Source organism: Crocodylus siamensis, chromosome 15, assembly GCF_052110815.1.
Source record: "Crocodylus siamensis isolate JL-2025a chromosome 15, ASM5211081v1, whole genome shotgun sequence".
NCBI lineage: Eukaryota > Metazoa > Chordata > Crocodylia > Crocodylidae > Crocodylus > Crocodylus siamensis.
In genome coordinates, this window is record NC_143409.1 from 1,448,716 (window position 1) to 1,466,015 (window position 17,300).

The following is a 17,300-nucleotide window of genomic DNA, read 5'->3' on the forward strand; positions in this document are numbered from 1 at the left end:
GGTGCTCCCTCTCCGCTCCCCACGCCTATGAGACCCCCCCACACCCAATGAGGAGTCCCCTCAGCTCCCCCCACACCCCATAAGCTTCCTCCACACCTCATAAGACCCCCACACCCCACGAGGTGCCCCCTCAGCTCCCCCACACCCCGTGAGGAGCCCCACACACCTCAGGAAGTAGTCCCTCACTGCCCCCCACACTCCGTGAGGCGCCCCCTCACCCCGTCAGCCGCCCGCCCGCGGCCCCACAGCACCGCCCCCCCGGGCGGTGTGCGCGTGCGCGGGCCCCGCCCCCATCCGGGTCCCCGGTGCGGTGCAGCAGGTCGGTAGGCGGGAAATGGCGCCTGGCTGCTGAGCGGCTGCGGAGCGCCGAGCCCCGGCGGCGGCGGCGGCGGCGTCAACACAGCGGCGCTCGCCCGCCCCCCCCGGCCCCCGGCGCCCGCCCGCCCCCGCGCCCGCCGCCCCGCGCCCTCAGGTGAGTGTCGCCGCCTCCCTCCCTCCCTCCCTCCCGGCACCGGCTCCAGGTGGCCGCGCTCGGGGCCTCCCCGGCGTGAGGGGACGCGCCTCCCGGCCGCCTTCCCCCTCTCCCGCCACCCGCCGCCGGCCTGTCACCCCGGCAGGCCGAGGCCTGCGGGCATCCCCCCCGGTGGTGCGCGGGCCTCCCCACCCCCCACAGCAACGGCTTGTTTTGGGGGGAGCTGCGCGCCGCCACCCCCCCTCCCCGCGAGTGCCCTTCCCCGCCTCGCAACATGTGGCCCCGCGACCCCCCTCCTCCTCGCAGCCACGACCCCTCGATCGAGGGCAGGTTTGGGAAACCCGCTCCTCTTCCCCCTCCTCCTGGGGGACCGCCGCCTCATCTCGTCGGTTTGTAACAACCGCGCCTCCCCAGATTGTGCGTTTAAAAAATAACAGTGAGGCTCACAGTGTAGGATACGTCCGTCTTTCCTTTTTCTGTTGTTGTTGCTGCCGCCGTTACGGTGAAGCGTTTACGCTGCCTCGGGCAAGTCACTTAACCTCTAATGCCGTTTCCCCCATCCGCAAAATGGGAGGATAACTGCCCCTCACAGGGGTGCTGCAGAGATGAGTTAATGTTTCCGAAGGGTCGCGCGCACTAGCGTGAAGTGTTGTTCGTTAACTCTCACTACACGCTGACAGGAGAGTTCGGGACCTTTTACACACGCACGGATGAACAGACATAGGCATGGAGAGATTATGGCTGACCCTAAGTGACACATAGAGTCCATGACAGTCAGCAGCAGGGGGGGGCTTACAGCACCCCACATTTTATTCTTGTGGTATGTTCTCACTAATACATGCTCCTGTGTTTACACCTGTAAAACCAATATCTTTTCCCCAAAGATCATTGACCCCCCCCCCCCCCCCAGTTATGATTGTGCTTTCTAGTTGGATGGTTAGAAATGCTGAGAGCACAGCCAACCTGCACTTCTTGCCTACCTGTAGATACTCAAGATACTATAAACACTCCTTGCAAGACAGCGCAGCAGCTCCCAAGTCCGGGCCAAATTCAGGCAGATTACATAACTCATTCTTCACTTATTTCTCCCGCCTCAAAATATATAGTGTGGTATTGTGGTTGAAACTTAATCCTTTTCCCACCGGCCTCAGGATAGGGGCCGAAAAACTACTACATTTCATTCCCCCCCCCCCCCCATTCCTACAGCAATTTTGTGAGGCTTAGCATCAAATTATTAGACATTTTTTAAAGTTATTATAATGAGTTTAAAGTGTAGTATTGTGATTTTATTATCTTAAAAATGCCCATACAAAGTGATGAATACTTTCCATCTTGAAACCTACTCAGCCTAAGGGGAGAAGAAGCATGGCTATGCAAGAGGTCTTGTTCTGTTCATAGAAAAGCAGGGCTGGAAGGGACCTCCAGAGCTCTAGTCCAACCCCCATATTCTCTAAAATGACATGACAAGACAAACTGTACTGCTTATTTTCAGGTAGGCAAGCTGACTAATGTTCTCCATTCCCTTTTTAATAATGGTAATTCAAATATATAATGAACAATGCTGCGAGGCTGAAGAGTATATATTTCCCCCCCCACAGTAGGTTTTTTTTGTTTTGTTTTTTTCAAATGATGTCCATAGATGTTTGTCTTTGCTTGATCCATTGTTTAGTGAAAACAGGCAAATATTAGAATAGCAGGATAATCTCTGACTCGTAGGAATAAATTTTTTTTTTTTTTTTTTTTTTTTACATGAAGCTGTTGGGAGCTGGGTACACAATACAGAGGAAGACCACCACAACATGCCTTTGTAATACGAAGAAAAAACCAAAAACAAAAAACCCCCAAACATGCATGTAGAGGTGGAGTAACAGCAAAAGATGAAACAAAAAGGGTTTGAGCACTAGCTGTTGTAATTAGTTACCTTGAAAGAGCATTAAACTCTTATTCAAAATAGCTCTTCAAGTTTTAAGAGGAAGAAAAAAGGAGAATCCCAAATAAGGATGATTGAAATTTTTCTCTACCTAGAACTTTTGTCACATAACAACACACTCATATTTTTTTTAAAAGTGATTTCATGCACACTTATATAGGACTTGGGTATTTTCTGAGCAGTAACGGGTCCTTTGGATTGTTTGAGGTTTTCAGGAATAGCCAGTTTGCAGAGCAGTCTGTCTGTAGGTGCAAAGCAGAAGATAACTGGTTACTTTGGTTTTTACTTATCCCTCAGCCACATAAAAGTGACCTGTCATCTAGCTAGAAATTCGTTGTGGCATGCTTTAGGACTCGTCTAGTGACTTAATAGAAGTGTACCATTTGCCCTGTTCTGGCTGGTGTTCTAAACCTAAAAGGTATCTTGGTCTCTGTTTCCATATGGCAAGGAAAACAAAAATATCTGCCTCAAAGCTATCCCATTAGTAGGGCAGTGCTTTTTGATAGCACCAATTATGTCTAGTAATGGCAAACAGATTTGAGCTTCTGTTTCTTGGCACTTAAAAGGGATGTTAGGTATGGTTACTTACCTTGTGGGGGGGAGGGAAGAAGAGGTTTATAGAAGTCAAGAGTTTGTCTTTTAGCAGTGTATTAAAATAGTAGCAATTAAAAACAAAACTGGTTTTATATAGTCTAAACTCAACCTTACTGCATAGGATTTGAATTGTTCCCAAACCCTCAGTCTGCTCATTCTTTGGACTATCCCTAACCACCTACTGCCTGCATGTTTATTGTTTTTACATTTTACTCCCTGTCAGGCCCCAAGTACAAGAGTCAATACTAGTAGGATCTTAACTCATAATTTATGAAAAGCTATCCCAAAGCTGTCTCCTCTTTGAATTCCATATTCCCATTTTCCCCTTCTTCCCCCCCCCCCCCCCGCCCGCCTGCGCTCCCCAGCATTTTACTCAACTACTTCTAGTTCATTAGTATTAAAGAGGTAGGGCAATCAGTATGACCTGTTATCAACTTAGGAAGTAAAGGACTAAGTGTGAGCCAAGTTCTTGCTTCACTCAGTAGCAGCTTGCACTTGCAGATGCATCTTCTGAAGAGGCAACATTAGGAGGTTACTTTTTCTTCTATGTTAGAGTAGCACAAGTATCTCATTGCAAATTACAATTTAGGATGGAAGAGACTTGTTGCTCTTATGCAGTGGAGGACTGACAAGCTCTTTACACATTCTAGTTCATCTCATCTTTGAGAGGTCTAACCTGGCAGGGCATTTTAAATATTGTATGTTATTACACTAAAGTGCAGTTCCTATTGCAGAGACTAATGTATCTGTATGTAGTACTGTTATGAAAGCTTGATCCATTTGAGGTCTAATTAAGTCAGTAAATCTATTGAGAATGTTAAGTTTCAGATACCATTATTTACAGTTTTAAAAACAAAACTAATACATTTTATATTTGCAGGTGGAAAGTTTTAATAGTGGAAAGATTAAGAGCAAAACCCTATACTGTGATCACCTGAAGAGATGGAATAGAGGATCTTCTGTTGAAATATTGTTTTTTAAGTTGGTATTACTAAACAATTAGTCTGATCCAAAAAGTCTTTAAAAAAAACCAAAAAAACCAAAAAAACCCAAAACAAAACACACACAAAAACAAAACAATCCCACACACCTCTCCTTTCTTATCTTCTGTATGTGATCAGATACAAATTAGGGGGAAAGGACTGTTTTTAAAACAGTAAGTTAGGATGCAAGACACCAAAACCATATTCCCAGTCTGCCTAAAACCCATAGGATGACTAGGGCAAGTCACTTTCTTGCTAACAGTTTCCTCACCAGTAATTGATTCAGTCTCCTTTGTAAAATACCAAGATCTATGACTAAACCTGTGGTAAGCAGCAGTGTATCTGTTGGTGAACAATATTAAGCTTAAGCACTTGGCTAAAAATAATACTGAAGGCAATATATAGTAATATATTAAATCTAGTGCAACAGGTAGGCTATAAGAATCCAGCCTACTAAGTGCCATAGAACAGTAGTTCAGCATTTTTGATCTTATGACCCAGTCTTCTTATCCCTCAGGTGTTCACAGCCTCTTTGCATTTGTGCAGGGCTTATTCTCTCTGCAGGCAACCTAACTACCACTACAATCTCAGGCAGAGTAGCACCATTTGGAAGTTAGCATGTGCAGAGCCACCCATCATCTTAGCACTAATCTGTACAACCTTGCTAAATTATTTCTCTTTTGGGCAGAGGGAGGAGGATGAAGGGGAAGTGACCATCCTTGCTCTTCCATATGCCTTTACAGGTTATCTGGTTGAGAATCACTAGAGTAGGTAGTTGAACAGTATTTTAAATAAGTATCACATACGAATGTTTAGGCCTACCAGAGAAAACTATCAGAGTCCTAACTTACATTTTCTGTTGAAGTGATAAGAAAAAAAAATTCAAGCAAAGCTATATAGCCTAAAGAAAGTCTGTCTCTCTCAGCTTCACATCAATTGGATACTAACATTCTCAAACAGGAACTTATGCCTCAGTTGAAGCCAGTTAGAGTGGAGAATGAACTGTGGGACAGTGCCAGATGTTACCATAATCATGTCTAGTGTAGGCAATTAAGTAGTGGTACAAGATCATTCACAGGTCTGTTTTGGACTTTGCTACAATTTTCAATTCACAACATTTAAAATTTCATAAATGTAATTTAAGAATAAGCTTCTTGTGGTGGGGGGGGTGGAAGGAGTTCCTGCATAATGATTATTCAGTACACTTGGAAGTAGGCTTCAGAAGTCCCACAAAATGAAAAAAAAAAAATCCCTGTGAATTAGCACCTCCCATTTGATTCAGTATTCCAACATGCATTCTACTGTCTAATTATCCATTTTGTCCCCAAAGCCATGGCATAAGGAGTGTAAGGGTGTATTCATTCCAAAACTGTTTGGCCTTTCTTAATAGTTAGGCCTCCACAGCATGTGCTTTGGGAGTGTGGCATATCTCCTCAGTAGCTGGGGACATAGAACAATTTGAGAGAGGCAAGTTTAGCTTTGTTTTGGACTGCGCTTTAAAGATAGTTAACTCAAATTGACATCTTGTAAACCTCAAGTCAAATTGGAATAATTGTTCTTTGGCCCAAGTTGTACTGATCACAGTAAGAGTTGTAGCTGAACAAGTTTAGCATGTTATTAAGTACAGTTACTATGATTTGACCCATATTTTAAGACTTACTACTCAGAGTAAAGTAGTTAACTTAATCTAAAGTTTGCTTATCCTGGAGGCTTTGCTGGTATGCTAAAGCAGCATAGCAGCACTGTCAGATTCCCCAGGGAAGAGGTACAAAAGGAATTCTGTTGCCAGCTTCTGCACAGGAAGGGGTTCGCCTATATTTACATCACTAGATCAGTTGAGTATAGGGACACATGTTCTTCTACCACTGCAAAGAGACATAACTAAGCTGGCAAAAGTTAATAGTTCAAGTTTAGCTCAACATCACACTCTTAAAAGTTTGTACACATAAGTCCTTAGGCAATCTCTAAGTGGTGAATGGCAGATGCCGGTACTAAGCACTACATTTTTTTTTTTTTTTTGGCATGTTGCGTAGTGGGGCCTTACCTCATCTAGTGTTGGAGCCTGCTGATATCTCCATACTCCCTTCTGCAATCCAGCAGGCACAGCTTGTTAAACAGAAGTATTTTCATATTCTTTTCTTGAGAGAAGAGGGCTTTCTTGGTTTATTAACACAAAGTAACAGTAATGTAGACTTAATAATTCATATGCCCTCCCCAGCATATTGACTCTCTCTTAAAGTCTTTTTTACCTCAGACTAGCTTTTCCCTGTACCTGGTAGAGAGGGCTTTTTTCTTTAGAGCTATTGTAGATTTCACTCCCCTTCAGCATCATCTTGCAAGGACAGCTAACCAAGTTTCTCCTGCCCCCTAGCATTATCATGCCAAACAAAACAGGCTCCATCTTACAGGAAAAACCTGCTTTGGGGCTATCATGTGATACCTGGTCACCTGGCTCATCACCTGGGAGAGAGGTGGGGTTGAGTGCATCCCCTTAGAAAGGTGGTCAGCTCTGTTACCCTAGCTGTTTAGAGAAATGTGTGCATGTACACATTTAAAAATAATTAATTCTTTCAAATCATGAAACAGTTGGAAAGTAGTTGTATTGTTTATGCATTTACTGATGAAAAGGGTAGAGCTGCCTGTGGCTCTCAGATCAGTTTTCTAGAAATGACAGGAAGTTTCACTAGGGGTATAGACCTATAGATACCAGGAATAGCCATTAAAAAGCTAAATGTACTTAGAGGCCTGGTCTAGACTGGATTTAAATGTGTGATGTTAGATTGAATTACCTACCTCAATCTAATTAACACCTTTAAAACTCTAGTTAGGATAAAGCAATTGTGCTTTAGCACTAGCTAAACTGATTTAACTTAAACATGACTGAAAAAACCCCCCACACTTTTTTGGCTATCAAGACAGAACTTGTGGTTGTTAATGGAAGGGAGCAAAGTAATTAGTTAAATCTTAATATTTTCTTACAGCTATTCTTAAAATATGTAAGGTTTTGAAAGTGGTACGCATGATTGTATCATTTAAAAAAAATCATTTGGGTTTTGAGCTCCCTACCTTATTATTGGTTGTGAGGCAAAAATCTTAGAAGCTGTTTTAAGGGACTATATCTACAGCACACCTGGAAGAAATATATGTTAAATATAACCAGATGGAGTCAAACAAGCGGTGTCATGATTAACTAAGCTGTTGGAGTTATTTGAAGATATTTCTACCTTGATGGGGGATATACATATATTTCAGAAACTATTTGATAATCAACCTCAAAAGCATAAACATGCTTTAGATCATTGTATAAAGAGGTTTTAAAATCATAAACTGGTTTCAGACCAGGAAATAAAGGTCTCCTGTGGATGGTTTCCTACTTTTCAAAATAAAAAGAGATTACAAGTAGAATGCTCTGATGCCCTTTTATTTCTGTATATTTTTTTCTTCCCCATTTTATTTCAGGGGGCAGTAACATCAGGGGAGAAGGTATGACTACATATGTTCCTGCATATGCACTCTTTCCCAGTAGTATTCACCATTTGAAAATAACTATAGTTTTGTATATGCATAGAGTTTCTGCCTTTATAATTATTTAGCTGGAGAGAAGGGTGATTACTGAATTAGTTACATTATTAGAACCGCTAGTCTGGATGCAATTAAGCTAGTTGAGTTTTTTTTTTTTTCATCTTTCCGTATGGGAATAAGTCCTATTTTGTATCCTACTAAAACTGCACCTGTGCTTGGATGAGAGTGTAGTGGTTTAATTACATCAGTAGAGCTATAGCAGTATTTGTTTTTTTGTGCATCTATAGATTTATAGATGGCAGGAGACCAGTTGTGCTCATGTTGCTTTTGTGCTTCCCATTAGGATACTGTGTGACTATTCTGTGAGATTCACAGGTATGTAGCAAAGCAACTAGCAGGTTGGAGGAACAGTCACAGTTGCTCCATTTTCATGTTAAGGAAAGGTTATGCTGGGTGTAGAGCAGCTGAAATAAAGTGTTTCACTTTTACAGTCACTTTAGAGATTAAAAATTTGAGAGTCTTGCTAAGATGTTCAAATCTAAAGTTCTTCATTGGTGACACATCAATCCGATACTAAAGATGTGGGTAAGGCCTCAATCACAGCTCTAGTAATTTGATTAATGCAATCCTCAGACTGTTTCTGTCTTTCACTTACAAAAATAATATCTTTGTAAGTAGTAGAGTCAGAGTGCTGTAGCTGTGGTGGTCCAGGAAATATGTGAGAAGCAAGATTTACCGATGAACTTCTATTGGACCAACTGTATATTTGGGAGAGATGTAGATAAATGTTTGGGCACAAAGTGCCGTTTTCAAGTCTGGGGCTTTTATTGATATTGATACCTTTTTAAAACATTCTATTATAGTTATCTATAATTATTATTATTAATGATGTGTATTATGGCAGTGCCTAAAAGCCAACCAGGAATGCACCCCCATTATACTAGGCACTGTAAAAATGCAGAATAATAGAAGGTCCCTACCTGAAAGATCTTACAATCTGGACAGAAACAGGAGGTGTGGAAGGAATATTTCATACAGACACAGTGATCAGAGCACAACTAACTGTTTTGTTCATTCTGCTTTTTTGGTGGTGAGTTTACTTAGGAAGAGATGAAACGACTTGGAGGGGGGAGCATGGGGAAAAGGTCAGGAGAGAAAAATGTAAGAGGGACAGGTGTGGAATGAAGCTGATGTAAAGAGATTTTGAAAGGGACTGGGAAAGTGTGGGAGTAAATAGCTAGTTGGCACAGGACACAGTAAATCCAGTCAAAGCAGTAGAAAGTTCTCTGAATGTCCAGAGGTGCAAAGGGATGTTTGGTTCCTGCTATTCCTACAACTGGTGTCCTTGGATGGCTTCTCTCTGGTTTTCTCCCAGGCCAAATGGCAGGGGGGCACGACCTCCTTTGGATCTCTTAAAAGAGGGAAAAGTGGGGGGAAAGTGTTAAATAAGATTGCCTGTTAACTTTTTTGCTTTAGTGCTAATGCATAATGTAAAAGGGCTGGGGGTGGGGCATTATTACTCTTATTTACATTAGACGTACTAGGAATTTCAAGAATGGTTTTCCAAATATTTCAATATTTGGCTGGAATATTTGTTTCCAAGTTTTCAGGGATGTGATAGCTCACATTATACACCTTAAATGAAGGGATGAATGTGATGACCAACTTTCTTTCAAGTATTTGTTTGGCATTGAAGTTAATAGTTAATAAAAATGAACAAAACCTAGAATCTTAAGCAGTCTAAGTCTCTTCCTATCTCATTTACGCAGGTCTTGGTTTCTTGTTTCTGGTACCATCACAATTTTGCTAGTTCTCTAGCCGCCATAGTCTTTGGTGGTGGAAAATATTTAATATAAAAGTGTGTCTCCATTTTCTTTTCCTGAATTGGTCTCCTTCTTCCCCTGATTCCCCCGGCCAAAAAAACCCCAAACAAATCCAAAACAAAACAGAACTTCAAATAAAATAACACCTGCTAGCTAGGTTAGGTTTGAATCCTTTAGGAATGTGGTATCTTCATCTCCCTATTTAGCTAGTGGAGTTGCAGGTGAGGGAAGGTAGGAATTCTCTTGCTTTGGGTAGATCTTGCTTCCACAATGGTGAAGGATTTGCAAGATCCAAGGACCACATAAATTCATAACTGCTGCAGCTTTTAGTTCTGCCAGTCTGACTCTTCTAAAATCATAACACAAAAATCCAACGAGTTGTCAGTCATAATAAGATACTAGCTTATGTTTATATTTTCAGCCCTTGAGAACATGGATCTGCGCTGCATACAATCAATACTAGCAATATTTAATAGTCTATAGCTCCTCTGTTTTGAGGAACTTGAGAAACTTTTTTAAACTTTACAACAGACAAGGGTTTTCTCTGATATCTTTATTGGACAATTGGGAGAAAAGTTTGATGAGCTTTCATGTGCAAAGCCCCTTTCTTCAGGTCTTCACCCTTCCCAGACCTGAAGAATGGTGTTGTGTGCCCTAAAGCTCATCCAACTTCTCTTCCCAGCTAGACAGTTAGTCCAGTAAAAAACATAATACAAAAATTCTTGCCTGTTGTACATTTCCTGGACCATAACAGCTACAAAAATACTCCAACTCTACATTGTCAAACATTAACTTCTCAATCTCAAGAACAGAAAATATGGTAAGTTGTAGTGTTTCATGTTGTTTAAAATGCAGTTCTAGCCTGAAAAGTGACAACATAAAAATGACATCTTCTCACTCAACAGACGTGGTTTACAGAGTCGCATCTGCTTTCCTTACAGTGACAAAAATACCATTTCACTATATTTTGCACATGTTGAAACAGCAGTTGTTGGAGACTAGCAAACTAGAGCCTGTTATATTAGATAGACATAAGTTAAGTGGAATTCAGGGTGGAACTAAGGACATGGAAACATAAAGGTATATAAAGTCTTTATCGCTGATTTTCATTTTTAGCACATTTGAAAAGCCTTGGGAATTAATGTTACAGTAACACACAGGCACCTCTTACATATTGCCTCTTTCCTCTTCATTAGTTAATATGTTTGCCATCTTGTTTGAGTAACAGTGGAGGAACAATATTTAACCGAACAGGAAAATAAATTTGTAAAATCAGGTGGTAGGGGAACTTGAGCAGGTCTGCTATCTGAAACTACTTTTAAGTCATTTTGAATAATTCAGCTAGAATTTAGGTTTGTGATGTAACAGTTTACTATTAATGTCTTTAAAGCTACAGGAACATAAATAGGCTAAACAACACGAACGAGACAATATAAACTAAGCTCCAGAAGACTGGAGCTTAGATTAGCTTCTGGGATTAAAGATAACAAAAAATCCTTCTTCAAGTATACAGGTAGCAAGAAGAAGTCTTGGGGTAACATTGGACCCCTACGAGGCAGGGCAGGGCAGTTGGTGATGGACACGTGGGAGAAGGCAGAACTCTTTAACAGAACTCTTCATCAGCAATTTGGATGACGGGGTAAAAAGCACCCTGCTTAAATTTGCTGATGATACCAAAATTTGGGGTGAGGTGAGCACGCTAGTAGGGAGGGAAAGATTGCAGCAAGATCTGGATAGGTTACAGGAGTGGGCTAATATAAACAGGATGCGTTTCAATACTGACAAGTGCAGGGTGCTGCACTTGGGCAGTAGTAACCAGCAGCACACTTATAGAATGGGAAACTCCCTTCTTGAGAGCACGGAGGCAGAAAGGGATCTTGGAGTCATTATTGACTGCAAGATGAACATGGGCTGACAATGTGAGGTCACGGTTGGCAGGGCTAATCGCACCTTGTCATGCATCCACAGGTGCATCTCAAGTAGAGCCAGGGACGTGATCCTCCCCCTCTGTGCGATGCTGGTCAGGCCACAGCTGGAGTACCGTGTCCAGTTCTGTGCGCCCCACTTCAGGAGGGATGTGGACAACACTGAGAGGGTCCAGAGGAGGGCCACACGCATGATCCGGGGACAACAGGGCAGAACCTACATTGAAAGACTGCGGAACCTAAACCTGTTCAGCCTTCACAAGAGAAGGCTGAGGGGGGACCTGGTGACTGTCTATAAACTCACTAGGGGGGACCAGAAGGGTTTAGGGGAGACGCTGTTTCCCCTAGCGCCCCCTGGCATGACAAGGAGCAATGGACACAAATTATTAGAGAGTAGATTTAGATTAGACATCCGCAAGAACTACTTCACAGTTAGGGTGGCTAGGAGCTGGAACCAGCTTCCTAGGGAAGTGGTGCTGGCTCCTACCCTGGGGGTCTTTAAGAAGAGGCTTGATGCCTACCTGGCTGGACTCATTTGAGTCCAGTTTTTGTTTTTTGTTTTTTTTTTTCTCACACCCAGGAGGGGGGGTTGGACTTGAAGATCTACAGGGTCCCTTCTGACCCTGCTTCTATGATTCTATAAGTTCTTTGCCTCCGTATTCCTGTCTGCTAACAATGGGGTGCTCTCAGGTGATAGTGTAGAGAGGCCCGGGAAGGATGCGAGTCCCCTGACTGTTAGTTCAGACCTTGTTAAGGATTACCTGGAGGGCTTAGATGTGTCCAAATCAGCGGGCCCGGATGACCTTCATCCGCGGGTGCTGAGGGAATTGGCTGGTGTCATTGTGGAGCCATTGGCATGGCTGTTTGAGGACTCCTGGTTGCTCAGGTCAAGTCCCTGAGGACTGGAAAAGGGCCAATGTGGTCCCTATTTTGAAGAAGGGGAGGAAGGAAGAGCCCAGCAACTACAGGCCAGTCAGCCTCACTTCTATCCTGGGGAAGGTCTTTGAAAAAGTTATCAAGGGCCACATTTGTGAGAGGCCTGCAGGGGAAGTGATGTTGAGAGGTAACCAACATGGGTTCTTGCCAGGCCAATCCTGCCTGACTAACCTGGTCTCTTTCTATGACCAGGTAACAAAGAGCTTAGATGTGAAGGAGGAAGTCAGTGTCATCTTTTTGGACTTCCAGAAGGCCTTCGACACAGTGTCCCACCCAATTCTGGTGGGCAAGCTGAGGGACTGTGGCATTGACAAATGCACAGTCACATGGATGGCAAACTGGCTCCAGGGGCGCACCCAGAGGGTGGTGGTGGATGGGTCGATGTTGACCTGGGAGTGTGTGGGCAGCGGAGTCCCCCAGGGCTCAGTCCCTGGGCCGGTGCTGTTCAACATCTTCATTAGCGACCTGGACGAGGGGGTGGAGAGCACCCTGTTCTATTTTGCTGATGACACCAAGCTGTGGGGTAAAGTGAATACACCGGCAGGCAGGGACCGCATCCAGGCTGACCTGGATAGGTTGGAGAAGTGGGTGGATCTGAACAGGATGCGGTTCAGCAAAGACAAGTGCAGGGTGCTGCACCTGGGGAGAGGGAACCAGCATGATGGTGATAGGTTAGGGGCTGACCCTCTTGGCAGCACAGAGGCAGAGAGGGATCTTGGAGTCAGGATTGACTCCGGGATGAATGTGAGTTGCCAATGCGACGAAGCAATAGGCAGAGCCAACTGCACCCTGTCCTGCATCAACAGGGGCATCACTAACAGGTCCAGAGAGGTCTTGCTCCCCCTCTATGCGGCACTGGTCAGGCCGCAGCTGGAGTACTGGGTCCAGTTCTGGGCGCTGCACTTCAAGAGGGATGTGGAGACCCTGGAGAGGGTCCAGAGGAGGCCACTCGCATGGTCGGGGGCCTCCATGGCCAGCCCTATGAGGAGAGGCTGAGGAACCTGAATCTCTTCAGTCTCTGCAAGAGGAGACTGAGGGGGGATCTTGTGGCTGCCTACAACCTTATCGGGGCCACCAGCAGGGACTCGGGGGAAGTCTGTTCACCCGGACCCCCCTTGGAGTCACCAGGAACAATGGCCACAAGCTGAGGGAGGAGAGGTTTAGGTTGGATATTAGGAAGAACTACTTCACTGTCAGGGTGGCCAGAGCCTGGAATAGGCTCCCCAGAGAGGTGGTGCTCTCACCTTCCCTGGAAATCTTCAAGAGGAGACTGGATAGGCACCTGGCTGGGGTCTTACGACCTTGGCAGGGGGTCGGACTCCATGATCTGTCTAGGTCCCTTCTGACTCATTGATTCTATGATTAGAACCTTAATTCTCTTTTTTAATTGTTTTTAACTGGGCATCCTCAATAATCAGTTAATATCACATGCTTAAAAATAAATATATTAAATGTACTGTGAATTGAGGCTGAAAAACTTGCCATATTTTATCCATCAAGGCATAAAATTTGAATGTGGTGGCATCTTGGGGTTTGTCACAGTGAAGCTGATAGAGTTTGTTACTTGAGCAGGAAAACTGAGTGCAAAGAATATTCTGAATAGCTCCCAAATGAGGAGAGAATACAATTAAAATTAGTTAAAAAATATCTGTAGTATTACACTTTGTACAGGGATTATATGGGTTGGGTGCCAGTGCTGGCAGAGAACTAGAGTCAGTGACTCATGAAGTCCCTTCAAATCCTGTGTTGCTGAATATATTTTGTAGGAGGGTATAGAATAAAAAGTGTATGTGTATGTGTTGTGCACATGCACTTGACACTTTAATAAACTTTGAAATATCCAATTTGAAGGAAATTATAATGTTCATTTCTTCAGTACTCTCACACTTGAAAATCTTTCCTACTTATGAGGTATTGTTATGATTTTTGGTTTTATATTTGCAGTTTTGGAACAGTTAGAAGCTGTTGCTTTTCACACTGCACCTTCCCATCTCAGCAGTTTCTCTTTTCAGTATCTTTAAATAAACTGCATTTTTCATAGACAGCTAACATCCCCTTTAAGACTTTCTCACACCTGTGTTTTAGTATAGTGAGTATAAAATTAGGGGTGCACCCTGATATATTGGTTGGCTATCGGATCAGCACCGATAAAAGGAGGAATTCCATTATCAGCTATCAGGTTTTTTGGTCATTGTAGCCGATAATTATGATAATGTGCCCAGAGCACCCTGTCAAGCATAATCCAGTCCCTGTGCCCCACTGCTGGCCTGAGCCCATAGTGGACTACAGGTCCCAGCAGGGACGGGGAGGGCGCTCCGGGGAGCAGTCACAGGGTGCTGCGCTCAGCAACAAAGGGACCGTTACCAGCTCCTGCTGCTGCTGTTGCTGCCGTGGCAATGCCGCGCACGCAGCAGGGGCCTGAGTGCCAGGGCTGCTGCAGAGACACTGGGCTGCAGGTGGGCAGGGTAAGGCAACCTGCGGGAGATGTTCTGCTCACCAGGCACCTTTGCAAAAGTGGCTTCTCCCTGGCAGCTGTGGGAGCTCGGTTGTGCAGGGCCTGCCAGTGCCAAGGCAGCGGTGTGCTCTGGGGCTCCAAACGCACTTGGCACTGGTGTCTGCCTGAGGGTCCGTCCCACCCCTCCAGGAGGGCTGCACAGGGAACAGGGCTGCGGGTAGGAGCCGTGGGTGAGGGGGTGACGTGTGGGGAAAAAGGTGGTTGCCACCCTCCTCATCGAGGGCCGGAGCAAGCAGGAGGCATTCGTATGTGTGTGTAAGTGCAAAACAAACAAAAAAGGGTTTATTGATGTCAGGAGTTTAAAATGCTTTGTGCTATTACTAAGTAAGCATTGGCTATCGGTATCAGCCAAGAAAATCTTTATCGGTGAACCCCTATATAAAATTTTCTTTCTGGTGCTTGAGATTTTTGTTGGCCAGTTCTGAGATAATGTGATTCTTCTAGAATGAATTCAGCTCAACTTTTCTTTGTTGTTCAGTACTGTTGCCCAAAATGTATCATTGAGTATACCTACTTTGTCACAAAGAATAATACTGTCATACAGAAAAATAAAGTGTAAGAAGAACATTTTCATGATTTTACTTCTAATAAAGGGGATTGTACATTATTAATGAAGAAATGAGCAGTGACAAATAGCAGCAGAAGCAGAACAAATCGATATGGGGAAAGCAAGGGCCAGTGCATTAAAAATGTTTCAGATTAAAAAAAGAAAAACAAATATAATAATAGGATCTTTAAACAGATTCCAGCTATAAACTACCCTCTTCATTTATGAGAGAAACTTTAGGGCATGTTAACAGCATTGATCCCAGCAGTCTCCTGCCCGTGGCAGGGGGTTGGACTTGATGATCTGCTCAGGTCCCTTCCGACCCTAACAACTATGAAACTATGAACACATTATTGGGACAAACAGGGAGTTTTTTGTAATAGTGTCATGAAGAGTGATATGTAATACTTCTGTAAACGCTGTATGTGACCTGAACTTTTAAGGAAAATTACCATGATTTGGGTCCTTAGAATTTTCTGTGTGACTATTTATCTAATTTTTATTCCAGCTACTGGAATGTTGATTATATGCCCATAATGCAGAGTTTTATAGGGCCCTTGCATGTCATGTAGGCAACACAGTGGCTTCCAGGCAGGGTATACTGATTTAAAGTGATTAAAATCACTGATTTTAATAGGGATTAAATGAACAGGCAAGAAAACTGTATTTAAATCTCAATTTTAGTCATGTTTTGCATTTTACTTTTTAATTATTTTCCTAAAGAAATATTAATCTTCATCGGATACAAACAATTAAGTTAATGTCAATTTGCAACTAAATGTAACCTTTATTTGAGTTATATGCCACGCTTCTCAGCAAAGGCTCAGGATGACTTGTAGTAGAAAATTTGATTTTTAAAATGTATTTACTTATTTACTTATTTTTTGCTAACTAAGATTTGTTATAGACACAGTCAAACAATTATATCTTAGATTACATTTATTTATATTCCTTATTTTATGTGGTGTTATGCTAGAAAATGAAGAATGACATTTCTTATTCACTAGATGATTAATTTTTTTGTTCATAATTTGTGTGAGCTGCATTTGGATGGAAATTACAGAAAGCCACCATTCTGAAATATTTTTTATCAGTTATAAAACGTGTTAAATGTTTTGTCTATGTAAAAAAAGGTTTATCAAAACATGTTTTGCATTTAAAACTAACTGATGTTACTAAACAATGGAAGTGTTCTTTGTAGTTAGTGATTTCAACAGATTGTTTTTGGTCAATGTGTCCTTCAAAAATTTTGAAGTAGCGAATAGCGGATAGCGAATCCGGTGGGCGGATGAGAATAGGATGGGATTCAACACAGACAAGTGCAAGGTGCTGCACCTGGGGAGGAACAACCGGCACCATACCTACAGGTTAGGGAACTCCCCTCTTGTCAGCACGGAGGCGGAAAAGGATCTTGGAGTCATCGGCTCCAAGATGAACATGGGCCGGCAGTGTGGGTAGGCAGTTAGGAAGGCCAACCGCACCTTGTCATGCATGCAGAGATGCATCTCGAGCAGGTCCAGGGAGGTGTTCCTCCCCCTCTATGCAGCACTGGTCAGGCCGCAGCTGGAGTACTGCGTCCAGTTCTGGGCGTTGCACTTCAAGAGGGATGTGGACAGCATGGAGAGGGTCCAGAGGAGGCCACTCGTGTGGTCAGGGGACAGCAGGGCAGGCCCTACGAGGAGAGGCGACGGGACCTGAACCTGTTCAGCCTCCAAAAGAGAAGGCTGAGGGGGATCTAGTGGCCTGTTACAAACTAGTCAGGGAGGATCAGCAGGCATTGGGAAGTCACTGTTTCCCTGAGCACCGCCAGGAGTGACCAGGAATAACGGTCACAAGCTGGCAGAGGGTAGGTTTAGGTTAGATATCAGGAGGCGCTACTTCGCGGTCAGGGCGGCTAGGGTCTGGAACCAGCTTCCAAGAGAAGTGGTGCAGGCTCCTACCCTGGGGGTGTTTTAAGAGGAGGTTAGATGAACACCTTGCTGGGGTTGTTTGACCCCATGCTCTTTCCTGCCATGGCAGGGGGTTGGACTTGATGATCTGCTCAGGTCCCTTC

At 43.7% G+C, this 17,300-nt stretch overlaps 1 protein-coding gene across 1 annotated transcript in view; it reads left to right on the top strand.

Moving 5' to 3' along the window:
- Nucleotides 1-316: 316 nt before the first annotated feature.
- The window catches only part of CTDSPL2 (CTD small phosphatase like 2), a 63,862-nt gene continuing 46,878 nt past the window's right edge, over nt 317-17,300 (top strand). The window contains exon 1 of the mRNA XM_090029357.1: nt 317-472. The gene's annotated coding sequence lies outside the window, so the exon portion shown is untranslated. The remainder of the gene's footprint in view (nt 473-17,300) is intronic.